Genomic DNA, 26,986 nt, shown 5'->3' with positions numbered 1-26,986 from the left:
AAGCCTGACCCTCCCAGCAGGAGCTGCTGGGAGCAGGGCAGGGAGCAGCCGTTCAGCATCACCACCACGGCTCTCCCGCTGGCCCAGGCAGGGCCATCTGCTGAGCAGAGCACAGTGTTCCTCTGCAGCCACTCTCCTGCCTTGGAGTGCCCGTTCCAAGGCAGCAGCAGCACTGTGACAGTGTGTAATTAGGTGGGAATGGATGCCCACGTGAGCCCAGAGGACAGGGGGGAGCACAAGATGCTGGCAGAATTCTTCTCACCTCGTCCTGAGCAGATGGCACCACATTAGTCCTTTTTTTTTTCTTTCTTTCTTTTTATTTTTTTTCTCCCCTAACCTTTTAAATAATGAAGAAGCAACCTGGCTAAAATAGCCCCATGTGGATCATATAATCCTAATCTTCCCCCAGGGTTAAGTGCAGGTTATCTCACTGTGAGCTGAGGGCAGAGCATGGGCACTGGCACATGTTCTGTTCACCAGAACCCTAAACTAATGGATATTCCACTGCTGCCTTTTCCATTAGCAGTTCTCACCCCACTCATTGAATCTGTAACAGGCTGGAAGAACAAGACAAAGCCCTGCTCTGAATTTAGCTGAAATCCTGACCTTGGAGCTGCCCCAAGGCTTGTCAGAGCTCAGGTCAGATTGTAGGTTGTGGACTGTTCTCTGTTTCTACTCCAATTGCTCATCCAACAATTTAATTTAGTGTAGTGGGATGCCCTGGGGATTGAGTCCAAGACTTGAGCCTTCCAGTCCCTCCTTCCAGTCTCTGCAGGACCAGCCTGGGAAAGGTTGTGGGTACCAGGATAGGAAGGGTCTTAAGGGTAATGCAGAAAAGTCTGAATAAAACTACTGAGATTAAACAAAGCCCAGAGAGGTTGACACAATCAGGAATTATATCCTATTAGACTACAGGATAATCCCAGGAGAGGTGGCAGAATGCAGCAGGCAGTTTAAACCAAATTGCTTATACCAGCTTGTGAATACTGAAAGATAAAAGACAGCAGATAAATTAATTAAAAATCCATAGTTCAGCCATGCCTTGCTATGCCTTTTACTGTCCCTGGAATTCATGAGGAGAGAGAGAATATTACAAAGGGAATGGTGTAGCACAAGGGCAAGGCTCCAGGCTTGGCATCTGATTATGTCAGTTAATTTAAGGCAAAGACGCTGCCACACAAAAAAACACCCCAGCAAACAAAAGTCTTATCTGAGGGAGTCATTTTTCACTTTTTTTATGACTGCATTTAAAAGGCAATCTCTGAAACAAAGTTCACCTCGCTTGTATCTCATCACGAGGCCCCGGTGTCTGCTGCAATGAAAGCAATTAATTGAGGTCTTTTACAGAGAGTCACATTACTTTCTCTCATGCATCGTTGAGTTAATTATTTAATGACATATAAATCCTAACGGTTCAAAAGGTCTGGGGCTGTACTGGAACTACATTGCAAAGCTGTCTTTCATCTCCCTCTTCTCACAGAAGAGCAACTTCCACTTTTCCTGTGAAGAAGGAGCTCTCTCTTTGAAATATTGTTGTGGCAGCCATCAAAAGGTGTGATATGAAATGTTTATTCACACACAGATACCAGATATTAAACAAAATGAAACATATGTGATTGCCTGTTTGTTTGCTATTCCCCTGCTAAACCCTAAAGACATTTTCCTATCACTCCCTCTCACTGGATTAGCAGTTGAATAGGGTAAGTCTGTTTGATCTGGTGTGTTTGTTTCATTAGATAGTACTTGTCATTAAGGAAATATCACAAATTAATTAATTTGCAAAAAGACTGAACATTTTGTTAACAATGCTTTGGCTTTATTTGGAACTTTTTATGTAAGAGTCTTGGAATGCTCTGCAGAACTGAATTAATTAGTGGTGAGGTTGCATTTTCTGTCAGACAAGTGTGATCGTGGCACCTCTGGGGCTTCAGCTTTTTGTCTGTCTTTTAAGCAGGGTGTTTGGGCCCAGCCCTGGCAGATGCTGGGTGCTTCCCTCCCTGAGTGATGCAGGAACACACTGACCCTTTCATGGCCTTGGACACACCACGTTCCCATCTCAGAGTCTGCCTCGTCTGGCAGAATCTTTGCAGAGGCACTTTCTGAGCCATTTCTCTGCGTTCTTTCACTGCCTATAAATGTATTCTTTTTGTGAACAGCCAGACCACAGGGAGGGGATGGTTCCTGCTATGTTCCTACCTGTTCAGGTGATTCAAGCCTGCTGAAGAAGTAGGCTGGGAGTTGAGGTCCTACCTCCAAAATTAACAATAAATGCCCAGCATTCAGAACTGCCACATCACCTCTGTACCCTTGGTCTGGATGCTGCTGGGCCAGTGCTCTCCCCTTCCCTCCCTAACTAGGAAAGGTTTGTTGGGAATGGTTTGGTTTGGACATTTATGTTGTCCTTTGCTATGTTTGTGAACAAGCTCTGCAGACAAAGAGCCCACAGGCTGTGGTTGGGTTGGACTTTGCTTCCAGAGGCAGGAGATACTCTGAGCTTGGGGCAGTGTTGTGAACAGCTTGGGTTGGACATGTAGCCTGTGTTCTGTTGTGCTCTGCTAAGTATGAGAACAAGATCTGCAGACAAACTGAGCCCACGGGCTGAGATTAGTCTTGACTTTGCTTCCAGTGGCAGGAGATGCTCTGAGCTCGGAGCAGTGTGTCTCATATCCTGCTGCAAAAAAAAAAAAAAAAGAGTGGAAAAGCACACATGGCCAGTTTGAGTTTCCCCAGGATAATTTTCTTTCAGCTGATGCTGCCTTCTTCTTATTTGTAGCCATCTTGTGAATGGCAATGAATGCCTCTGCCTCACAAAAAAAAAAATCAACAAAAAACAAATGGCTCTTTCTCAAACCCTTCCTTCACAGGCTAAAAAACAATCAATTCTTCATTGTCAGCCAATCTTTATAATGTGTAAATTATCTCGTGTCCATTACAATCAGTTGCAATCCTGCCATAGCTGCATGCACCGTGGCTGGGGAAATCAAAACACATTTGCAAACCTCCCCTGTGTGCAGAGGGGACGATGGGCTGGGCACAGCTGCCTGGGGACAGCTCAGCACCAGCCACCAGCTGCAGCTTTCCTGAGAGGTGACATCTGTGCAGGGGCTGGGACAGGCACTCTGTGTGAGGAGAACACCCTCCACGTTGTTTTTACCCCCAGCACCTCGAGGGCCTTCTCTGGACCTTCACCACAGAGTGAAACCTGTCCTGCTGGGGCCACACTGCTGTGTCTTCCGTGGTCCTGGACCTGCAGAGGAACTTTAGTGCACAGGTTGTGTGCACTGGGAATTGCAGATGAGGTGGGAAACCAGCCAAGGTTTCAGCAGGAAAAGGACCCAGAATTCCAAATGCTCTCCAGAGCAGGGTTGTTGGGTGTTTTTTTTCTAGTTACAAGAATTTCTGCTGACAGGGAGCTGAAATAATGAGCCAATAATGTGCCCCTTGGTCTGGCTGACAAGGTGTGATGGATCAAAGGTCATGCTTGATGGTCTTGGAGGTGTTTTCCAGCCCTGATTATTCCCTAGTTCTGGGCTTGGAAGGGGCTGATTCTCTTCAGACTTGTGCCACCCCCTTGTGCTGTGGGAAGGATGACTCCAAGCACACTGCCTTGGTGTGCCAGGAATTCAATCCCACAGGGAAGGACCCCTCAGTTCACCAACATTTTTTGCAGTGTCTTTCAGGAAAGAGCTGCCACAGCCCAGGGGGGAGCTCTGAAATCCTTCTTTTTGAGGATCAGGGCTGCATCCAGGTCAGCTGGCACTTCTGTCCCCTGTGCTGACCCTGCTGCAGTTCCTCAGTGTTCAGAGTTCCTGCTGCATCTCCTCCCTCCTCCCATCCCTCCCCAGCCTGAAATGAGGGTTTTCCACAGCAGCTGGAGTCACCAAGTACTAGAGAATAATCTGAGTTGTCTCAGGTGCCTCACTCAGGTCAAAACTCATAAGAGACAGTGAGAATCCAGGAAGAAATGCAAGATTTTTCTGGGACATTTGTACCTGTGTGACAGGATGACAAATCCCATGGGAATGCCTGTACAAATTAATGTGGGGGGATAAAAAGGGAAAAAATCCTCTGTGGCCTGAGAAAGAAAAAATATGCCACCAGTGAATGGAAAATCTTTGAAAGCCCCACCTCTGGAGGCTGTGGGATTGTGCTGGGCAGAGTTAAACTTGCCCTTCATGTTTGGTTTTCCCCACTGTGAGAGAAAGTACCTTTGGCAGGGTGGATTTTTAGTGGGATTTGGCAGACAAATCAAACCCTTCTCTTTCTTGCTGCTGCAAATTCTAGCAAATCTCTCCCAGTCTGCAGAGAAGTGTCGTGTTTTAACCCTTGCTCAGCAAATTGTGAGGCTGTGGTTGCCACACCAGGGCTGGTTTTGCAACAGAACATCTTCCAGGGCATGTTTTTTAATAAAAAAATACCTTCCCAAGGCCCCCTGCTACTAAAGAGATCAAAGGAAAAGCTTAGCTGAGACAAAAGCATTGAAGACACAGATGCCAAAATGAATATGAACAGAAATTAGCACAGAGAGTGAGGACTACTCTGAAAATAATTCATTTGCCTGACAGAACAAGAGCTGTGCAGTTTCAATCATTATTCCTAAAGCAGTTTTGGGGGAAATATCCTATTGCTTTCTGACTCCTCGTTTCTAACAGGTTCTCTTCAGCTTCCTTTCCTCAGGGAAGGCGTTGTAATTGAAAGAAAGAGGAGGATGAATTAAATAGATCCACTTTGAAAGTGAATTGTAGCTTTTCAGGTTTCCCAGGCTCGTACAGACAAGCTGCCCAGGAGATAAAAGCTTTTGCATCTGTGGGAGAGAAACAACTGGCCAGGAGAACCATTTCCAGTGCATTTCAGCCATACTTTCTAAATTAAGTGTCTTAAAGATTCCATTTAGATTCTGTCAGGCAGTTTCTGGGTGTTAATTAAATACTGACTGATTATGGAAAACATATTTATGGGAATACTAGACCTGCTGATGCCTCAAGGAGTGTTTTATAACACATCCAACTTAGAAATAGGTTTTTTTACATTGATTTTTCTATACTCTTTTTTCACTCATTTTTTAAGAATATTATCATGAAAAGAAAGATATTTCTTTCTTTAAAGTTTTCCTGCCATAACTTCTGAGTTCTCTCCTTTTTAGTGGATGAGAAGGAGATTGCAGGCAGTAAATCATAGACTCGAGTCAGAAATATTTATCCTGTGGAAGTGCAGCCATTAGAATTTAAAAAAGAGACATAGGAACATTTAATTCTCTGTTGATTTGTGGGGCTGGACACACATTTTGCTGTGAACAACCAGCAATTTAATAGTTAAAAGCTGAGAGAGGGGATTAGAGATTCAGTGGCTCCAAATACTCCCAAAACCTCTTTGTGGCTTCCTCGGAGGAAAAGGTTCACATAAATGCAACAAGTAGGTGTGGAACAATTTCTCCTGAGGGCAGAACTGCTGTGATTGTCCCTGTCAGGAAGGAGCTGAGGGAAGTGGCTCTTCTTTGGGAGGTCTGTGGGCAGAGGGGGAGCCTTGGCACCACTGTGACCTCCCTCCATGTGGTGCTGAGTCAGTGCCACAGCTCCTGCTGGAGCACTCTGGGAGATAATTCAGCCCTGAGGAGTCTGACTAATTAATACCACGTATTAAACCAAACAAAGGGCCTCCAGATGTGACTCTTCCCCCCCGGGGGAGCCCGACAGAGCACCGACATTCTGCTCGGAGCTCCTGAGGCTGAGCTCAGGAACGCACTCCAAAAGGACAGGGCTGGCAAACAGGCACGAGGGGAGCTCAGAGAGATCCAGCCCAGCTCCTCCAGCCTGGCATTGGCCCAGGGAAAGCCAGATGAACGACCTGACTTTGCAAAAAGCAGCCAAGGGCAGAGCCAGGTTTAATGTGGCATCAGAGGAAGCGTGACCTGCTCCCCCAGCACAGGGCCCTGAGCAGCTCATGGCCCTGCAGATGGGCTGTGCTGGGTCCAGAGGAGCAGTGCAGCCACCTGAACCACCCAGACAACCTGATCTGTCATCATTTGCCTTTTATTTAATACACAATAACATTGCCTCTAAGCCTAAATTAATTGCGCAGTAGTACATATGAGTCACTTAATTGTAATTGTTATTACCTTAATTTCTACAATTACAGTGGATAAACAACAGTACTTCATTTTCCAGGGGACGTGGCTCACATTTAGAGCACGTTTGCTTTCTACCTGCCTCATTTCTCACAGCAATTCTCTGGAAAACTTACATCATGTGCATCCCCTCGAGCAGAGGCTTGGAAAACGTGGCAATACACTGTGTTAAGAGCTTCCCCTTCAGCTGTGGCCACCTCCTGGGTGGTACATGGTGACTGATTAGCACCAACCTGCCCCACAAAGTGACAACTTTGACGTGCCAACAGCTCTCTCTTGTCTTCCTTTAGTGGCTGCACCCCACAGAGAGGTTTATCAATCCATTGTTCCGTCAGATTTATAGATTTTCCAGACACTGACCTTTTTTTTTTCACTTTGAATGGTAAACATGCATTTTGTAAATCTCCCAGTGCTGGGCTGGTTGTGGTGGATGGTGGAGCTGTGAGTGGTCTCTCCTCGTGGTGGGATGGGACAGAGCCTTTCCAGCCCCAGAGATGAATCCCAGATCTAGAAGAGGAGAGTTCACTGATAACTTTAATTCCTGTGCTCTCCCTTCAAGCTACAATCCCTTTAATTACAGGCCTGCAACATTTTTCAGTCGCTCTCACTTCCCAGCAAATAGTTTGGTTAATAGCAGCTGTATTGATGGAGCCATCCACCAGAGCAGAGAAAGAACCAAAGCCCGTGGATTTAAAATGAATGGAGTGTTTACCTGTACATCATTTTAATGGATGGTGAAATTCATTCTCATGATAGACCCATAAATGTCACTTTCTGTCTGCCACAGCAAAATACTCGTGTAACAAACGGCATGCTGCATTAATACCCAACGAGAGGATGCTCAAAGCAGCTTGACTTGCATTACACACGCTAATAAAGGCTCAACCTGGGGATTTTTATTCGCTCTCTTGGCTCAGGGAGCAGCAGAAACACATGGGTGGAGGTACAGCAACGGGGAAGATGAATGATATGAAATCAAATACAAACCAGTCTGGTTCCCAGAAGTGATATCCCTTTGTTGAGCTTGGGTTCATTCCAGATGCTCTACTAGAAACAATTCTTTTTTTTTTATTATTCTTTTTTTTTCACCTGTAGCTCCCTCTTCAATTTATCCACAACCCTCTGTGAGTTTGCTCAGCCTGTGCCTCCAAGAAAACTCAGAGAGTGAGCAGTTCCTTCCCTTCATCAGTGAGAACATCATCACAGCTCTGAAATCCCAGTGTCCAGGGAGGCAAGGAATTCAAAGACTGACACAGGCTTGCATGAAAGAGGAAACACAGCCCTTTGTCTGCTGACCTCCTGCTTTGCCCCAGTCTTTCAGGAGAGCAGTGTTGCCTTGGTGCATGTCAGCACAGGCTTTGGACACTGTGGGCAGTATGCAAACAGGAATCATCAAAACACCCTCAGCCTTTTGTTTTCCTGTGTGTCTCTGAGCTTTCTATCCAGGAAAACCTTTTTTTCCAGGCTCCCTTCGCTGGATTCCCCTGGATTGTGAAGCACAGACATAAAAGCATCTTCCCCTCCCAGGCCCAGGGGCTGGGGGGCAGTGGAACAAACAGCATCAGCTCTGTGTCTGTCCCCCTGCCTTTAAAAACCTCCTGTTTGTCTGCCTCACAAATCCACCCTGATGTCTTCAGAGAGGCCTCTGGAATCCCAGAGGGGTGAAACCAAAAAGATTCTTTACAACTAATACTTGTTCTTTAGCAGTAACTCAAACCCTCTGCAGTCCCACAAAGATCAAGGCCTTTCTTCACCCCTACATCATCCCCTGGGCTTTAATTAAAAATAAGGCATTGTAAAAGTAGGTTCAAAACACAGAAAAAAATAAAATTTCTCTCCTTCTCTGAAGTTTTCCATGAGCAGCTCTTGTCTTGGTATTTTGGATGTACTCACACCACATGCTGGGAAGGGCTGGATGTTTCCTGAGCTACAGACAGTCCCACCACCTCTCTGTGGCTCAGGCTCAGCCTAAGACAGAAGTCCTGGGACATTTTTCTTGAATCAGCCCTTTATCTCCCAGGAAAGGTTTTAATTCAAGGTACCTACCCAAAGGGAACACCCCCTGTGTGCCAACCAGCCTTTCCCTGGCAAGGCAGGTGATAAATCAGGAATGGGGATGCATGAGAAATCCCTAATCATGGGTGCTCAAAGGGCAGTGCTCTCCTGTTCCTCAGGAACAGGATCAGAGCCTGGGAGAAGTTTAACAGGACCTGAGTGGAATCATTTAACTCATAGAAAGCTTCCCCCTCCCAGCCACTGCCAATTTTCTGTCATACCTTTGGTTTCATCTTTATTCCCTCTGGCTTTTTTCCAGCTCCCCTGTTACTTAAACTTTGAAAGGGGAGGCCTCCTGATTTAAAAAAAAAAAATAAAAATGCTGCAGCTCAGTTTCCAAGACCTGCTCAGCTCTTTCAGTCAATTTAAATATTTAACGGAGCCTGGATGGACTATTTGCTAATTACAGTTTTCTGTGTTAGAGAAATGTTCCTTAATTTGCATCTCCCAATATAAATATCCCCTGGATACCAGAGCTTAAAGCTCCAAACCCTTTCACAGGGAGAAGCTGTTAGGGACAGAGCTTGTGTGATGCAGAGTAGGATTCCCCTGCCTGCCAATTCCCACCATCAATGGCCCTTTTCCTCAGCCTTGGCTCAGATGGCCCCCAAGCATCCAAAAAAGCAGTGTTTGCATGGAGCAATATCTCAGGTCTCCATCAGAGAGAGCATCAGTAATCTCCTGAGTACTGTCATTGTATCAGGCCTCAGTGGAGATGTGATCTGAGACATTCATCTGCTCCTGTTTTCTCTCGCTGAGCTGTTGCATGAATATATTTAAGGCAAATACCCTTGCTCCACTCTGATGGCCTTTCCAGCTTTCTGTGTGAGGAGAGTGGTAATTCCACAGTGATATTTCAAGAAATATCACTGGCTCTCTGTATTTAAGATCTTTGAATTGTGAAGAGAAAGGAGAAGTATAATCTTCTTACATTATCATTAAAGGCATCAACTAATCCTGCTGCAAAAGGTGTGATTTGCTGATGGGAAGGGAAACATTTCTGCTGCCTGGGAGTGCACCTGGCCAGCTAATGAACACTCCTCCCAGCTCCTCGAGGGCTTATCTGGCTCTGAGAAATTCCACATCCCTGCCTGGTTAATGCAGAATCCCCACCTGGCAAACATTCTGTCCCTTTCTATAAATATTTTCGTTTCCGCTGCTTTGTAAATTCAGCCCATTTAAAACCAACAAACCAACGGTGCTGGGGTATAAACCTGCTGCAGAGCAGGCAAGGGGTGGCACAGCCAGGTGGGGGTCATCAAACCATGAGGGGTCACAGGCAGCTTTTCATCCTGCTGCTGATTGGATCTGCTGCCTCGGGCAAATCACTGCCCCACAGGGAAAATAAATATCAGCTACCCAGCTTTGTCCCCCTCCTGTTAAAAACAGAGAGATAAGACCTGGGAGGAAGCTTTTAGGTGTTCAGCTGTGCAGCAGTGATCTCTGCCTCCCTGTTTTCCATGGCAGGATGGGGGAAAGCCTGGCTGGTGCTTCCAGAGAGACTCCCCAGAGGGTGAGACACGAGGTGGGACTAAGCTGTGCCAGCTCCCCAGAGGGGGAGAGGGATGTGAGCAAGCTTAGGGAGCTTCTGGACATGGGGATTTATGGTGCAAAGAGCTGCCAGTTTGCTGATTTTTTTCCCCCTTCATAAGTCTTGGTGCTCTTACAGGTGCAGACTGGTTAAATCCACCTTCTCCTGGGGGTTTCCAACGTCCCATCTACAGACACAGTAAATTGGTTCTGCTGGTAACACGTGGAGCTTCCCTTTCCTTGTGTCCCAGAGCTTCCTACAGCAATCAGCCATTCCCTCAAGGACTTCATCCTGCAGTGGCTCCACGCTTTGGAGAGGAAAAAACTGAGCCAAAATACTGTGGGATGGCTAAACCCATGGTATTAATAGAAACAGAGTTCCAGGTTTGGTGCAGTGGGAGTGAAACCTGGGAATGCCTGTGGAGCTGAGTGGGCTGGGGACAATAACAGGATTTAGTTCCAGGGAAAGGAGCTTTCACAGGTAGAAGATTTATACAACATGAACCCAAAGGGGTTGTTTCTTAGAAGTCTGGAGGAGTTGAAAGCTCTAATATGTGTATAAGAAATATTACATGAGGAAGCCCGAGGCTGACAGGGAGCAGCAGTTCTGTGACAAGAGCAGGAATTGTCCTGGACACGTGGATTGACCATCATCAGGAGCAGAGACAGAACCAGCTTCTGCCCCTGCTGTCAGCAGACAGGAGTTTTGCAGCCAGCTGGCAGCACAGGGTAAGTCTCTTATTTTCACATTTATTTATTCAGTGTTTTGCAGTGCGTCTGAGTGATTGCACCACTATTGGAAAATGAACAAAATTATTTTGGATTTCCCATTTCTTATCTCTCTCTCTTTTTTTTTTTTTTTTTTTTCACTCCCTCCCCCTTAATGACTTGCTTTTAGTTAATGAAACATCCTGCTTCTTGGGAAAGGAAAGAATAGACTGTGATTTCCAGCCAAATGTGTGTGTGTGTGTGTGCCAGTGCCTGTCAGCATAATGTTAAAGTTTGTGTAGGGTCTGGGTGCAGGAGGCTGATTGCAGGATCAGGACCTGAGATTTCACTTGTCTGGCTTTTTGTGCGTGACCTGGAATTCAAATTTAGCTCTTATTTGTTGACATAACCCGTGTGAAAGTGTCAATTACCGTCAGTAATCCGGGTGGACATTCCAGGAACTGAACTACAGAGAGGAAATCAAACTGCCTGAGCTTGGACTCCACACCTCCACCTTCTGTTGGGTTGGACACAGATGATTTGTATAACCCTGGTTGAAAAGTGGGTAACAGTTGTGCCTTAGAAATCACCCTTTGTTACTTTTTGTGGGTTTCTTGGAAGCTTTTTTTATCCCTTACATGGGGAGAAAAAGGAGAAGGATGGCTTTGAATAGCAGCTGTGTCTCGGAAACATTTTTAATAACCCTTTAAATATAAGCTACAGCACATTTCTAGACAGTATGAACTGCTATTATATTAAAAATGTAGCGGCGGTGTTTTGTGAAGGGGAAACATTTTTAATGCCAAAGTAGTGCTATTTTAAAATGAGCTGCTTTTATGAAATGGATGAGGTGGTTTTATTAAAAAAAAAAAAAAAGATCATTTGGGAAGGAAAACCATGGCTGTGTTTTTGTCCTGCAGTGTAAAGCAAAGCTGCATTTTCCCCCCATACCCTTTTGTGAAGAGCAGGGGCTTGGCTTTGATATTTTGGGTTTAGGCTCTGTCTGCACACAAAATGCTTTGCACTTTTACCCCAAAGGGTTTGGTATCAGCAGCTGTTAAAGGTGTTCCTTTGGCCCAAATACTGACTGACCTTGTGGAAAACTGCTCGTTAGTAGAGTTTGCATTTAGAATAGTCATAAATTCTGCTGTGTAGAAATTGCTGTGATAGCAATTTTGGCCACAGCCTCATCCTTCCTGCCAAAGGTGTGCCTGAGGAGAGGGCAGCAGCAGCCCCTGTGCCAGCTCAGAGTATCTCCACCAGAGGGTTGGCAACAGAAACCCTGGGTAATTCGGTTAAGAGGGAAGAGAAGGCAAACTCATCATAATAAGGAACCCAAAACCAACAACCACCTGAAAACAACAAATAACAGCTGCTTTTTTTTTTTTTCTTTGTTTTTGCAAGGGCCAATTTTCCTTCTCCTAAAAGAGAGAGCAATGATGGGTGTCTCTGAGTGTGCTGCAGCTGCAGCAACTCCTCAGCACAATGGCATAGATTGTGCCTGCAGAACCAAAGGCATGCGGGGTCATAAACACCCCATAATAATCACTTACCTTTACATTTATGCTTATGGAGTGTTTGGGGATATTACATTGTATTTGTGCAGTCTGAGAGGCAGGGTTAGCACTGTTCTAACAAAAGTTAGGGCAATGCATTCTGCTTCTCTCCTGTTCCCTGAGAGCACCCCACAGCCCCAGGGACTCCAGTAGAACTGTGATCCACAGTCCTGGCTTCTCATCCATATCACCTGTGCAGTTTGTTTTCTCATTAAAAGCTCCTGTTCCTGGAATTGCACCGTTTTCCATCCTGTGATTTGTCTCTCACTGTGCTGCTTTCTCTCCCCCCGCTCCTTGTCTTCCATGTAGTGAGTGTCAGTTCTCTGCGAGGGAAAAACCTTGGGAATGCACCCTCCAAAGATCAAAAGAAAGTTAAATGCCAGGAAAATACTTTTTTTTGAGTGCACTTTATTGCCTGAAGTTGGGTATAGCAATAGCTGTGTGGTTGTTGCACAGAAATTTGAGGCTGATCTGTGCTTGCTCAGAATGATCTTGAAGACAGGCTGTGGGTGGCAAAGGACCAAAGTCAGGCTTAAACTTTGTTTTCAGAGGTGAAATTGCTCCTTTCCTAAATGACTGTCTTGGCTCATCTTAGGCTGTGAGTGACTTAATGCATGTCCTAGAGAGATGTTGCCAGAGTGGTAATGCTTTGGCAGTCCTACCACCGACCTCAGGTGTTGATTCCATGGCTCTGTCATTCATCCCTGGAAATGTGGGTTAGTGAGTAGAGAAAGGAATCTTCAGTCCTGTCATCCAGCAATGCAGGAACTGAGACTCCCTGATCACCTCAGCTTGAAATCAAGAACACGAATGGTTCTGTAGATGAGCTGCTTGCAGACAGAGTGTGCTTCGGGTTAAGTTCCTGTAATTGCTGGAGTTGAAAGGCAAAGGGGAGAAAACTCAGTCGTGTTTGTTTTGTCTTTAATCATGCCTGTACAAAGGCAGCTCTCTGACTCCCTGGGGTTTAGCTGGGTGGTTTTGCATATCTGAGAGAGGCAGCGTCGGCTTCCCCCTTCCCTCTCCGTTATTTATCTATTCCTTTGTGTCAGGTCCAGCCTAAGTCGTGAGAGTTCTCTGAGCTGTGGTGATAATTATATTTATTCCTCTGAGATGGTTTTCCTTGGGTTTGCAAACAAGACAGAGCCTCTGAGATCCCGCTGTCTTTGGCCCTCTGAGCTTTTGAACCGTTTGCAAACCAATTTCTCCAGCGTGTGTCAGTCTCCAAGACAACTCAACGAGGATGTTATTTTTGTGCCCCAAAGGGCCTGGCAGAATCCTGTATTTCTATAGGTTTTGTAAACATAGATGGGAGAGAAAAGAGTGTTAACCCCAGTACTGGGGGTTGCAGTATAAGGTCATCCTGTAAGAAACCAGGATCTGTGTGGGAGACACTGGAACTGTCCCAGGAAGAGGAAAAGCTCTGCGAGCTCACTAGAAAACAGGGCCTAAAATCCATCCATTTCCATAGGAAATTCAGAGTTCTGTGGCTCCACTGCTCTCAGAGTGACCTGAGTGTTAAGCCTTATATATTCAGCTGATATTTTTCCACGGTGTTCACTGTCTCAGCAATCTGACTGACATCCAGCACAGGATTTGTTTTCCCCTTCCCCCAGCGAGGACTGGAAGCAGGATGATTTTTGCTGTGTTTCAGGCAGCAAAGGCAACATCCAAGAAACACACCTTGTGCCTGGCATTTTGGGAAGTGCAGCAGAACAGCCTGATCCCTTCCCTTCCTGGAGACAGAGATGCTTTTTGGCTGCACAATTCAAGTTAACTTAATGATTTAGTCTCTCCTCCATCCAGATGAGCTGGTACATTTTACCCTCCGGGGCTGGCACGGATGACCTCATGTCTGGAAGAGCACAGTGCACCCTGTCCTCTGCTTCCAGCAGGAACAAATGCACTTCTGGGATGTTTGGAGAGTTGATATTCAGTGCTGCTCTGTACTGAGCATCTCCACTCAAGAAAAAGACGTGCAAATCCTTCTGTGTCCAGTTTTCAAGGGATCAGGAGAGTCCCAGTTTCCTGCTCCGGGAAAAAGGTGGGCTCTGGGTAAAGAACTATTATATTTAAATACTTTGTTCCTTTTAAACGTGCATCTAAACCAATGAAACACCTCTCTGAAAAAAACGCTGGAAGATCCTTTAATCAGCTATTTCCTTCACCACACTTGAGTACCCTCTGAGGGGAGACAAAAGGCCTTTTTGGTGAGAACTGGGGAGGGACCTGCACCCTCCCCACCCCCCAGCCTTGCAACACAAGGACAGTCATTGCTCTTCTCTGTCAAAAGCTCTAATTCCTAATTTAGGAGGCAATTCTAGTGCAAATTAGTGCGCCTTGCAGATAGAATTAGAGCCTGTGTGATGATTTGGAAAATACAATCAATTTACTCCAATTGTTTGTACATGTCAGATCTCTGCAATAATGAAGAATTTACTCCTCGTGCATGAATACAAACAATGAGCTATTAGCCATGGAGTGGGAGGCAGCCTGTCAGGAACTGCAATCCCGGGAATGCCACGTGTTCCACTGGAACCTTTGGGGAGGACGTGCCCAGGTGTGTGAGGATGTGCCCAAGTCTGTGCCACAGGCTTCCTGCTCCAAACCCTGCCATGTGCAAGGCTGCAGGTATGAAGTGTTGAGCCTGTGAGGAGGGTGACTCCTCCTAATCAGGGGTGGAAAACCACTCCCCTGGCCAGAATTACCTGGGAGAAGAGCTCTCAGCCTCCTCAGCCTCAATCTTCCCTGCCACAGCAGGGGAAGGTAAGCTGGTGGTGGGGTCTGGGTGGCACTGCCTCTGCAAGGAGGATCATGTTCTACCCCTGAGTGTGGCTGGAGTGGCCTTGTGCCCCAGCCTGTGGATTTTCCCACAGCTCCTGGGCTCCCCAAAGTCTTGCTCTGCCTCTGGAGCTTGTAAAAATTGCATCTTTTGAGACATCCCATTTGGGACTTTGCCAACACCAGCGTTGTGAACAGTGTAGGGGTGGTTTCTCTGCTGCAGTAATGTGGTTTTTTGAGGAAAACTGGATCTTCAGCTGGTTCAGAGAGCTTTGGACCTACTTCTCACCATGGTGATTCACAGCAGCAGAGAGTATCTCTGGTGCTCCTGCCTCTTTTAGAGCTCCTCCAGACTATCCCTCTGTTCCACATCCAGCCAGGGCTCATCAGAGGGTACTTGGAGAGTGATTGTTGATCTAATTCCCAATTTCTGGTCTTTTCATGGTCTGATCTAAACAGCTTTTTAGAAAGCAAACAATATGCATATTTCATGGAATTCAGTTCAATATCTGTTTAATTGTGAACGCCCTCCCTGGGCTGTGAGATGCTGCTTCAGTGAATCATTTGAGCTGACAAACAGGGAAACTGGTAATGAATTCCTGAGCCTTCTTCAATCTCCTGCTCCTCTCCCTCTTCCCTCAGAAAACAGCTCTTTTGCCTGTGTCTGGGAGCAAAAGTTTGACAGCCAGACCATCTGATTCCTTCCCAGCAGAGCTTCAGGTCTGATTTTTGGCTTTGGGCAGTTCCTAGAGGAAGGCCATTCCCAGGGAAAGGCTCCCTTCAATCCCCACAATGCCTGCTGGAAAAAGTGACTGCTTTAGCAAGGGCATGTGCTGGCTGCTGGGGCTGGAAACCAGGATGCAGGGATGGCCTCTGTGCTGAATCCAGGTAGGAAATCCTCCTGGCTGTAAATTCCTCAGGCATGCAGATGTTTAAGCATATGTATCCTATCACTGGGGCCAGCCTTAATGCTGTGGGAAATGTATGAGATGGTAAAACCTACATTATCTGGGATTTAGGATGTTTGCTTTGCAGAACAAGGGATTAGAGAACAGAAAGCTGAAATGACCATCTGTCTGCAGAAAAAGGATCCCGTGAATTCAAATTTCCACGGTCATTTCCCCTAATCTGCTTGACTTCATTTGATATCTTCTATCAGAGCTGATGTCCTGGTGCCCCAAACAGGAACAGAGTTCACTTCCCCACACGTGGGAGTTTTCTCCTACTTAAGTTTTCCTACGAGGAGTTGTGGGGTGTCTGTAGAACCCATTTCTTTATCTGTCCCTCATTGTTCCCCTACATAATCTTAGTGCTTCCAGCACCTCCTGAGAGCTGGGTTTGTATTGCAAATACATCCAGTGTTGAAATGCAGTTTTCTCTGGGGTGGAGTGACTCACACTGTTGAACCCTATCACTGCACAGCAGTTTAGTCAGCAATACTGGGTGGTTTTTGTACCAGCATTGTCAATTTGTGCCATGTGATTGTGAATTTAATGGCATTTTATGTTTTCCTGTTCCTGGAAGTGCAGGAACCTTGAAGTTTTGTTTTTAAATAAGATTCTAGGCCTTGTGGCTATGGAGAAGAAATCGGGAAGTGGGCTAAAAGTGTAGCCTCTGGACCCACAACTCAGAAAGCTTAAAGCCCCCAAGCTTATTAATTTTAAACCTCATTATTTTTAAGAGCAAACTACATTTCCCTTAGAATAGCAGAGTCATAATACCTGCAAAGAGCCAGCAGATCCCTGGTTCTGTGAGGTGCAGAAGCCTCTGCTCTCCTACCATAACTGAGATACAGAGATGCTCAGGGCCTGGGTGAAATAAAGTTCTTTGTTTTTAAACCTTTCCTCGCTCCCACTCTTGGTGGGTTTAGTTCTGAAGGCAGAGATCCTGCCTGGGGGAGCTCGATTCAGGGTGTCTTCAGCAAGACCAAGAGGTCTTTAGAGTGAAACATCAAATAGATTGGGGTTCTCACCCCTGTGCAGGCTCTCTTGCAGCAGAGAAGCTTGAGTTTTTTTTAATTTTTTTGTTGTTTTTTTTTGCTAGACAGGGCGTTCTCCCTGCTCTCCTCCTCTCCTTTTTTTTAGCGTTGCCTTGTTTACAGCAAGGTGAGCCGTATTTACAGTGCCGGGGAATTTGTCAGGAGCCGCATTCTGCTCGTCATCTGTTCCTTCCCCATTTCGGGAGGCAATTAGCAGGCGGAGCGTGTGAGTAACAAACTGTGCTGGAAGGGGCTGCTCACCCGACTGTGCCGAGCAGGAAGGGCTGCCTGGCAGTGCCGGGAGCCCCTGGCAGCCCTGGCACGGGGCACAGCCTGCAGGCAGAGCTGCCAGGGCAGCAGGGCACAGGAGAGACCCGCGCCTGGGCTTCGGGGTGCCTGGGGAGACTGGCTGGGGGCAAAGCTTGGCTGTAAGAGCTCGGTCCTTCCTTTTTCGGTGCGAGCTGATGAGCTGTGAATGCAGGCTTTTAGCGAGCTGTTTTTATCTTCGAATCAAGGCAATAAACTTTTGTGCTGACTTCTGCTATTTCTGGTGCAGCCCGGGCTGAGATAACGCGTGTGACTGGGGTTTGAGCTAAAAGATGTAGGGAGTAGAGTTTCATAGATATTTTTAAAAAAAAAAAAAAAAAGTCGTCTCCAAGTCTAAGTTAATATTTTACTTCATTTGCATGGGATGTTTCACTGCCCTTGGAGCACTGCACCGAGTTTGGATGCTGGATTCAATCAGGGAAGGGTGAAGCAGAGGGATTTTAGTCTGCTTTAAGTGCAAATGTCTGTGCAAACTTAAATGTGGAGCTGCTCCATTATTCATATAGGAGGTGTCTTGCTCTAAGGATGGACTTGGTGTCTCCAAAATTCAGCCTTTCCTTTACCCATGTTCCAAACCAGAAGATGCTGTTTGACCCCCAGGGTGAGGGACCAGAAGGAAAGGAGATTAGAGGAAGAGCATCCTTCTATCCCAGGCTTTCAGATCCTTCCATCCCTCACGGGTTTACTGTGGTGCCCTTCCATTGAGCAGCTTGCCTGAAAGGCAGGCCCACTTCCCCAAGCTTTGCATCCAGCCAACTGCCCATAAAATAATAATCAGAGCATTTAGAATGTGAAACCCGTGAGTGTGGCCCGGGGGCAGACGGGCCCCTGAAAGGGAGAGTTGGGAGTGTTTGCTCGGAGTAGGGAGGAGGCAGAGGATGGAGCTGAGCACAGGCAACAGCCCCTGAGCCTGATGCTTCCTGACGGGCCCTGGCTGCTCCCTCCATCAGCTGGTGCCTGTGGGAATCCATCAGGAATCCCACCACGGGGTGAGGGAAGGTTTTGCTGTGAACAGCCAGGGCAAAAAGTGCACTGTGAGTGTGCACCTTTGTGGGCGGACGCAGAGCTTGGTCCTGGGTATAGGCTGAAGAGCAGCATTCCCTGGAGTGGCTGTGGACAGAACTGCCCTTTAGTTAATCCAGATTTGTTTATGGAAGCAGATTCCCTCGTGGGAATGCTGCTGTGCATCACACAGATGAGAAACAACAATCTTTTCCAGATGGAACACGCACTTGCTCCTTCCATCGCAAGGGGAAAATGTTATTCCTGTCCTGTGTGCTTGTTTCTCAGCTGCTGGTGGTGGATGCTCTCATGCATCGGAACTGATCAGGGCAATATTTAATTTTCCTGAGCAGACACGAGCTGCTGAGCTGTCTCAAGCAGCAAAACCACAGCGTGGTGTCTCAGTGCTGCAGCTTGGAGGGAAGAGTCGTGACCAACCAAGCCCCGAGCCCTGCTGATTTGATTCCCTGTCTTATGCTGGCGTTGAACAGCTGCATTTCTTGGAGCAGAGAGGGGAGGAGAAACTGGGTCAGCATCGAACTCGCAGCATTAAACTGGGTGTTTGCAGGTGTATTTAGTTCTGGCACACTTTGGGCCAGTTTGAGAACGTCCTCTGTGCAAGTGCAGCCCTGACACCCGAGCAAGAGTTGGGATCCCATTCCTGTCCCTGCCTGTGAGAGAAGCTCTGCAGCAGCTGTGCAAAAGGGCTTTGAGATTCAGCAACAAAGTGGTTATTTAGAAGTGAAATGTTTGTTGTTTTTGTGGTAGTGTGTTCCTTTGATGGGCTCAGCTCCCTGGCTGGCTGTGAATGCCCTGTGCAGCCCTCACGTCCACGGGCACCGGGGACAGAAACTCTCGACGTGCTGGAGCAGCCCAAGAGAAGAGCAAATCTCCCATCTGTATTCCTGCAGGAAGAGGGCACGTTGGTGTGTCTGTGCCTGAGTCCAAATGCTGAGCCTTTTCCTGCCTGTGTGTATGTCATCAGGGTACGTGGTGAATAACATTGCTCTGGGTGTCCCTGCAGTCCTTGGGGTTGCAGTCAGGCTTTGGGATGTTTCAGTCCTGCAAGGACTTGGGCAGTCCCTCACCTGGAGTGTGGTCTGTTCACGGATGGAGCAGGACATGAGCTCACTTTTGGCTGCTCTGCTTTAGGAGATTTGTCTCTCTACTAAATGAGTAGCTGGGAGACAGGAAAGGAAGGAGGAAAGGAGTGTCAATAATGAGAAAATCACAGAATGGTTTGGGTTGGAAGGCACCTTAAAGGTCGTCTCGTTCCACACCCTGCCTGGGCAGGGGCACCTTCCACTAGACCAGGTTGCTCAAAGTCCTGTCCAGCCTGGCCTTGGACACTTCCAGCATTGGGACATCCACAACAACTTAACAAATGTTGCATTTCTGTGTATGAAAGGGCTGTTTGGTAAGCTGGGAGCCATTTAAACAGCATTCTTAATACACTGCAGTCTCAGAAAGGCCAGCCATGGATTTGCAGTACCTGAGATGGATGAGATGACTCGTCTGCTTCCACCAGAAACAATTTATTTGCAGGGTGAGGCTGTCAGACCTGCATGAGCTGGCAGGTCTGCAGGATAAGCTTTTGTTTGGTTTGTGTTTCCAGCTTCTTCAGCCAAAGCAGCCCTGCTTGAGCCCTGGCTTTGTTCTGAGAAGAATTAGATGGTCAAAAGGCAGACCCTGTTCTCGCCTGCCAGCTCGTCCTGCCTGGTGCTGCATGTGTTTGGCAGTGTGGGATGGCCTGGAACAGAAATGAGAGCTGCAAAGGTGGTGTTGCTCGTACCTCCACGGAGAATCAAAGCCTGATTTTTCTCTTTAGCTGGGAATTAGTTTGGGGAATGACTCACCCTGCTGTTGAAGTAGCCAATGCTGCCTGCAGAATTATCCTGGCCACTGCAGCTTGGACTCCCCACTCACACTGTGCCAGTTATTCTTGGCCATATTTAGAATGTGTAATTGTAGTTGCTGCTACTTTGCTGCTTGCTAAGCTAACGAGGTGATCAACAAGAGAGGTGGGAGAAATTGGGAAAAGTCAGAAATCTTTCATGGCATGGCCAGAATGCCAGAGCTCAGCCTGGTCTAGCTTGTGGCATCCTTTTTTTACCAGGAGAGATCAAACACCATGAGCTTTGTATCTGCTGTCTGTAGCAGATTAATGTTTCTGTTCCACTGGAGCCTATGGCTCAGAAATAATGACCTGGTGAGAGACACATCAAAATAGTCCATGGAAAGGTCATGCTAACAATTACAGGAGAGTAATAAAAGCAATTAAGTATTCACAGCAGCTTATTCCTTTGTAAGGGTGGAGATCTCCCATTTCAGAGAGGAGCAGGGGTCATGCTGTGGAAAGGTGATGAGCATATTTGATGTGGCAGGTGATGGATTCCCTCACTTGAGCAGGGTGAGTGTCCTTCTCAGATGTGTTCAGGGTGCTGTAGGAGCAGGATCAGCACAGATTATGAAGAAGCCTTCCCTTACACCTGCTCTGAAGGCTGTGAGGCAAGAAGTTGCTGGAATTCCTTGTGCTGTGGAGGGGCAGGGAGCAAAACCACAGAGGTGGTACCAGTCCTTTGGGGAGCGAGAGCAGCAGCAGGGTCCTGGAACTTCCAGCATCCTAAGTGGGAAGATGCACATCCTTTGTGGCTTCAACACCACATCATTCTGCCACTGTGATGCCTCTCCATCCCCGGGCTGAAGAGATTCCTCCCACCAGAGGCTTTATCTGCCGTGCTGCAGGCTCGTTCCCTCGGCTCTGCCAAAGGGGTTGTAGCTGCATCCTCTGCTATGCAAAGGCAACGTTTTGCTGCCAAGGTGATGGTGTAACTGAGATTGAAGGCCTGTGTGTGTGTAAAACCCTGCAGTGTTTGAAATGGAAGTAGGAACAGTCATCCTCAATCTGCTCCTTTGTATGATTCACAAGGGGACTTGGCGCCTCGAAAAGAAAACGCGAATCCTGTGCCAAAGGTAAATGTTGCAGCACTTCAGGGTGCAGTGAGAGTGATTTCAGTGCAGGATTGGTCCCTAAGCGTTGGGCGAGTGTGTGTGCACAGCCCATCCCTTTTATCAATGACAACACCGGCGCTGCTGGAATGGGTGAGGGAGCAGCTCGGCTTTAAGTGCCTCGCACATTTGGAGTCAGCGGCAGAGCGGGAAATAGGGCCCCGGTGCCTCGGCTCTCAATCCTCTGCTAATCACCGCTCCGGAGCTCAATGAAAGCGCTCTCCAATCTTCTCCTGCTGCTGCCCGGGGCTGGGAGGCACACCTTGTGATGGAGATAGGGATGGAGGGCTGTCAGTGCTGTCTGGGCTGGAGAAGCGCCGGGTGCTGCTCCTCCGGGATGCTGGGAGGATCCGGCTGCTCTGGCTGCGCTGCAGGGGCCGAGTTCCACTCCCTGCTATTAACCCCGGGCTGCTTTGTTTGCTCCTCTGATTCTCTCCCTTTGTGTTGTCGCCGGCGGTGGGTTTTTTGTGTAGCAGCAATTTCGCCTTTGTTGCCAAAGCTGCGAGTGGGGCTGGGCGAGGGGAAGTGTAATTAAAGTTTGCTCAGACAAAGGTGCTCGGTGACGAGATGCAGTGTTGCTGAATCCACAAGGGGCACAATTAACTGATAAGAGTAAACTAATTGTTATTCATATTAAATTAGGGCACAGGTGATTTGGAAAATCTATAGACACTCCCATATGCTTTGCAACTTTGCATTGCAGATTATGGTTTTATAAGACCCTTCTGGGATTTGGATTATAGAGGCAAAGTGTGGAGCTGTATCTAAACTGAACATACTCTTTCCTGATTAACTACATGATAAAAACATAAATGTGCACATCAGAGGATTTATCACTCTTTGCATATTAATTTTTCTTTTCCAGGCACGAACACAGCAGGTTTTTTTATAGATCCAAGTGGTTCTGTTGGGTGGCAGCTGGGTAAACCCAGACAAGGTGCTGTGATTCCCACGTTGTCACCTAAGAGTTTGGAGATGGAGGTTAATAGCAGGGAATGGGGACATGGCAGGGACATGACTTCCACAGGAGTGGCAGGAGCTGCTGAGATATTTGCTGCTGGGTTTTTTTGTCATGGTCTGTGGACATTTGCAGGCAAGAGGCAGCAGGGCTTTGCTCACCCCAGCAGGGCGAGGTGAGGCTTCAAAGAGGTGTAATTTGCCTGCACACTGCATGGGAATGCCAGGCTGCTGGAGCTTTTGGAGCAAGTCTGCATCAGGCTCTGTTGGTTTAAAACATCTCTGAAATGAATATTTATAAATGGGACACGAAAAAAGAATCTAAATTGCTTGTGTGATCTTGGGACGTGAGATATTATGATTATTTATGCGCTTCTATGTCTCGCTTTATCAGTTCATTGTGTTGCAATCCCAGAGTGTCACAAGCTGCTCTTGAAGAGGGTTCTCTCTCAGAAAGAGCCAAAGCTGCCTGGAGAAGCAGTGATAGAAAATGTGGGGACAACAGGGCAGGAAATGGGGCAGAGCACTTACCAACAGCACAGCTGAAGTATTAAGGCAGGGAGAGATGCAGGCTTGGACTGGCTGCTCAGTCTCCTGCCCCCTAAAAACAATGGGCCTGTGACTTTTTGTCATGAGGAAATCCCCATTTGGGGCTGTCTCACCGCACCCAGAGACCCAGCAATAACTCCAGCAGTGTGTGCCTGTGTTTGCCTCCTCTCCTCTCTTCTGGTATCAAGCTGTGGCATCCAGAGCAGAGACAAGAGTTCCTGACCTGTGTGATGGGTGTGCAGAGGGTTTGGACACAGAGCTTAATTACAAAGCCCTGTGGAGGGAGTTGGATCCCTGGGTATGTTTGTTTGCTGAGAGGGTGCTTCCCAATAAATTAAAATCCCTTGGAGAACAGTTTGCATGTGTGTGATTTAGCACCGTCTGGGTTGTGCTGGTCTCTGAACAATCTCTTGGATCCCAGCCAGGGTAACGATCAGGGAAAGGCTGGAGCTGGACAAAAGAGTCTGGGGGTTATTGAATCACTCCTGCCAGCTCCCAGCAATGTGTTAAACCGTTTCCTTTTAGATGTTCCCCTGAGTTTGGCTCACCTAAGATGGGTCTTTAGCCCACGAAGAGTTTCTCCCAAGATGTTAAGGAGCATCATGGTCCATGGGGAGCTCCGTGCAAAGTGTGGCTCTGAACTGATGCAGGCTCAGTCTCTCAGCAGTGCAGAGCAGAGGGGGCTTGCCTTAGGCTGAGGTGTCCTTACTGGAGGAAATCCCAGCGGGAAAATGCCAGGCTAGGGCTTAACTGAAGGGGAGAGCACCACCTGCTGATGCAGCACCATGGAGACCTCCTCTGTTCTGACCTGCTCCTAAATATATTGTGCAATATCTGTGCAGCACCCTGAGGGTGTGCTGCACCCACAGATCAGGGGGGATAAATGCCCTCCCTGCACTTACAGAGCCCTGACTGCTGCCAGGGAAGAAAGTGTCTCCCTGTCTTGGCTTCAAGGTGAAAAGGAAAACCTGTTGACTTCCTTGGCCCTTGGTGAACAGTAACCAGAGTAGCAGGTGCTGGTCCTGCTTGCTGGAGGATCTTTTTGCCCAGTATTGTACATGTCAACCACAGCAGGAGAAGGATCTGTTCCAAAGCGTGGGATGGACTGTGGTGCTTAAAGGGAGCACCATAAATAGGTCCAGGGGTTTGGCTGAATGGAGAGTTAACACAATTTGTTAGTTCGATTTCTGGGTATGAGCAGCTACTGCAGGAAGAAGGGGAATGGTCTTAGTTTGACAAAGTGACCAGACTTTGACTTTTTTTTTTTTTTCTCCACGGCCTCCAGTCCCTCTCACCTGCATGACAAGGTGGGTGGGACCATCAAAAGAGGTCCTCCCTGCCCAGTGTCAGGGTTGGGTGTGAGTGGCGTTTCAACAACTGGCCCCTCTCATTCCTCGTCCCATTTCTGTAGGGAGTCCTATCTCAAGCCTGGCACCACGAGGTGGTAACAATCTGGAGCCCAGCCTAGAGCTGAGGAAACTCTGGGAAAGCCTGAGGTGAGGCAGTTCCCATGCTCAGGCTGCCTGAGGCTGGAAAACAAGACAGCTCTGGAAGAGCTGGTGGAGCTGCGATTGGGGCAGCAGGAGGGGCTGGCAGCCAGGTTAGATGGGAACGTGGATCTCGGCAGCCCCGGGGCTGCTCCCAGCAGCCCGGCACCGCGTTTGTGTGAAATGGATCCTGCTATTTGCCGAGGATTTGCCCTCGTGCTCCTCCCTCTGCCCCGCACAGCCCCGGCTAATGAAGTGGTTGCTCATCCGGAGAGAGGCATCCGCTCGTGTCTGTGCCTGGCTGCAGCAGGAGCCTCCTGACAGAGCCAGATGGCAAGCGCCGGGGAGAGGGGGAAAGGGAGCTGCAGCTCTGCTTCCTCCCGGGAAAAATGCCCGGTGGGAGCGTGTCTGCCCCGGCTCTGCTGCTGCCGCGGGGCCGGGACGGGGGATGGAGCGGGATGGGAGGGATGGAGTGGGGTCAGGCCGGGGCAGGCGGAGCAGGTCAGGCTGCGAGCATCCAGTTTAGGTTTTCACGTGCCTCCAGCCCCGCGGTTAGAAACCTTACATAAACCCAGCCGGGAGCACAGCGTTAATATTTTTAAAAAAATGACATTTAAGGTATTGGATCTATGCTGTGCTCTCCAGGAGAGTGTCTCTGTGTTTGTGTGTGCGTGCACACGCTCCGGGCTTTGTTTTCCTTTTATAGTGGATTGTTGTGGGTATGTATTTTACTCGGGGTGCTTTGTGCTATAATAAGAAGGGGGAGGGAGCAGGGAAATGCTGCTCTGTTTATACACACTGCTGTCAACAGCGATGCTGCTTGTTTCAGATTCCCATCCTCCGTGGATCCAGGCAAACAGCACCCTTCCCCCTTTATCCCTAGATCCCGAGGGAGGATCGAGTCTTTCCTCCCATACCCCTCTTGCTGGCAGGCTTGCCCTCTCCTGGAATTTGGCTCTGGGGAATGTTTCACACTCCCATCCAGCGTGCAGGCGAGTCGATCTGTTAAGGTTCAAAGGGACAACCCTGGAAAATGTCAGAGCAGTGTCTGTGCACGGTTGTTCTGCTGCTCTGATCACAAAAAGCAGCTCTGAGTGCGTCAGACCATAATTTTCAGCCGGGGGGGGGGGGGGGGGCAGAGGAGGGAGGCAGCAGTGCCTGTGTGTGTGTGTGTGTCCCTCCTGAGCTCCCTTGATACTCATCCCAATGCCTTCCCCCTTTGTGAGCCTTTGGAGACACAGATGCAGGGCTTAGCCTGAAATGTTACTGCTCGCCCATAATTTTTATAAATCTCAGGTGTAGCACATCTTTCCCTCCTCCCTGAATATTTATGTGGTTAGGCTTTGTGGCAGGAGCATTTTTATGTCTTTTCTCCCTTATTTTTCCCTGTCACAACCAGCCCTGAAATAGTCAGTGGATGTGCCCTTTTCTTATTCCTGGTATGGGCCCCAAGGGACAGCTCCTTCCTATCCATCTCCTGAATGCCATAACAGCAGCTGGGACACGCTGGAAAAGCGCTGGGTTTGGATCTATCCTTTTGATATAAGTGGACATTATGCATTTTTAATAGACACAGAGCTCAGTGAAACCCTTAGTACTAGCTGAATTGGCACAAAATTCCCAGGCAAGTAGTCTTTGGAGCTGATCTCTCCCTTGGTACCCTGCAGAAAATGAGACCAAGGACAAAAAAAGGCCACGTTCCCTTTGATTGCAAGAACTGCCGTGTTTTGCAGAGGAGGTGGCTGAGCAGAAGCTCACCTGGCTGTGCATGAAAGGTTCTGGATTGGCAGCCCTTGTTCATCCTTGTGCATCCACAGGGAAGTGCAGCTTGTGGGGAGAGGTTGTTATAAAACTCCTTCCTTCCAGCATCGCTGTGGACAGTCCTTCAGCACTGGCCTGGAGGCATCAAATCCCTGGTTCCAGGCTCAGCAAAGCTCATTCCCACCTGAGACAGTGGTGGGGAGTCCTCCAGCTTGCCCCACTTGAGAAGGAAAGATTATGGGAACCACTGTCCCTGTCCCTGTGATGATGCAGTTGGGATCCCTCGGTGGGCCTCGATGGCTGTGCATTTATGGCTAATGTTTGGACTTCCAAACAGCAGAAAGCTCTGCTCCCAGGTGCCCCTTGAGATGCACAAGTCAAAACTGGGGTCTGAATGTTCAAACAAGCCCAGTGGAAATGCTGGTCTGAATGACCTGATGAAGGTCCCTGAGGTTGCTTCACACTCTGGACCTCAACTCTCTGAGCTTTGCACAGTAACTGGAATGTTGCATTTTTGTCTTTGTTCTTCCTTTTTTACTGAAGCATAAGTAAATCTGTCTATACCTGCAGGTTACCATGGCACTGTAACCTTACAGACAGGGAGTCACAAGGGAGTAGCTGTGGATCTGTGCACGTCCAGTGTGGAACACGGAGCCAGGAGGAGATGGTGGTCCATGGAGGGGTTGATGTGGTTGGAGGCAGGTGAGCAGGCAGCAGTTCAGGACAGGTAAAAGGTGATTTGCCCCCAGCTCAGCAGTGACTTTTGGCTCCTGTTAAACTGTCCAGTTGTGCATGTGGCATTTGGAGATGTGGTGTTCAGCCATCTCAGAGAAATCTGCTGCTGAGCATGAGTCAGCCCTGCCTGGGTTAGCTGTTAAAGGGCAGGAGCATGAGATAAAACCTTTACTCTGCCTCTTCAAGCCCTGCATCCTCCAAATGGTCCCTGCAGAGGAAGGGAGCATCCCCGGGGTCCTGCTGCATGCTTGGAGCTCACACAAGTGTCCTGCGTGCCTGCTGCACTTGCTGCAGCTGCCCCCAGACTGGGGTCAGCCCTAGTCACATTCAGAGCCTCCTTCCCATGGGAAATCATGTTCCTGCTGCCCTTTGCCTGGTGCCAGGGACCTGGGCCAGCTGCCAGGGTGAATATGGGGGTACCTTGTTCTTT

At 48.1% G+C, this 26,986-nt stretch overlaps 1 protein-coding gene across 2 annotated transcripts in view; it reads left to right on the top strand.

Moving 5' to 3' along the window:
• B3GAT1 (beta-1,3-glucuronyltransferase 1) overlaps positions 1-26,986 on the top strand; it is a 112,992-nt gene that overhangs the window by 48,854 nt on the left and 37,152 nt on the right. The window contains exons 1-2 of one of the 2 annotated variants that reach the window (XM_051812270.1): positions 10,411-10,438; positions 26,392-26,523. The exons of the other annotated variant lie outside the window; for it this stretch is intronic. The gene's annotated coding sequence lies outside the window, so the exon portion shown is untranslated. Of the gene's footprint in view, positions 1-10,410; positions 10,439-26,391; positions 26,524-26,986 lie in introns of those variants that run through there. 2 annotated transcript variants of the gene reach the window in all.

Source organism: Manacus candei, unplaced genomic scaffold, assembly GCF_025592945.1.
Source record: "Manacus candei isolate 608988 ecotype Guabito, Panama unplaced genomic scaffold, ASM2559294v1 h1tg000086l, whole genome shotgun sequence".
NCBI classification, from domain to species: domain Eukaryota; kingdom Metazoa; phylum Chordata; class Aves; order Passeriformes; family Pipridae; genus Manacus; species Manacus candei.
The sequence above is the reverse complement of the archived record's forward strand: the minus strand, read 5'-3'. Positions and strand labels throughout refer to the sequence as shown.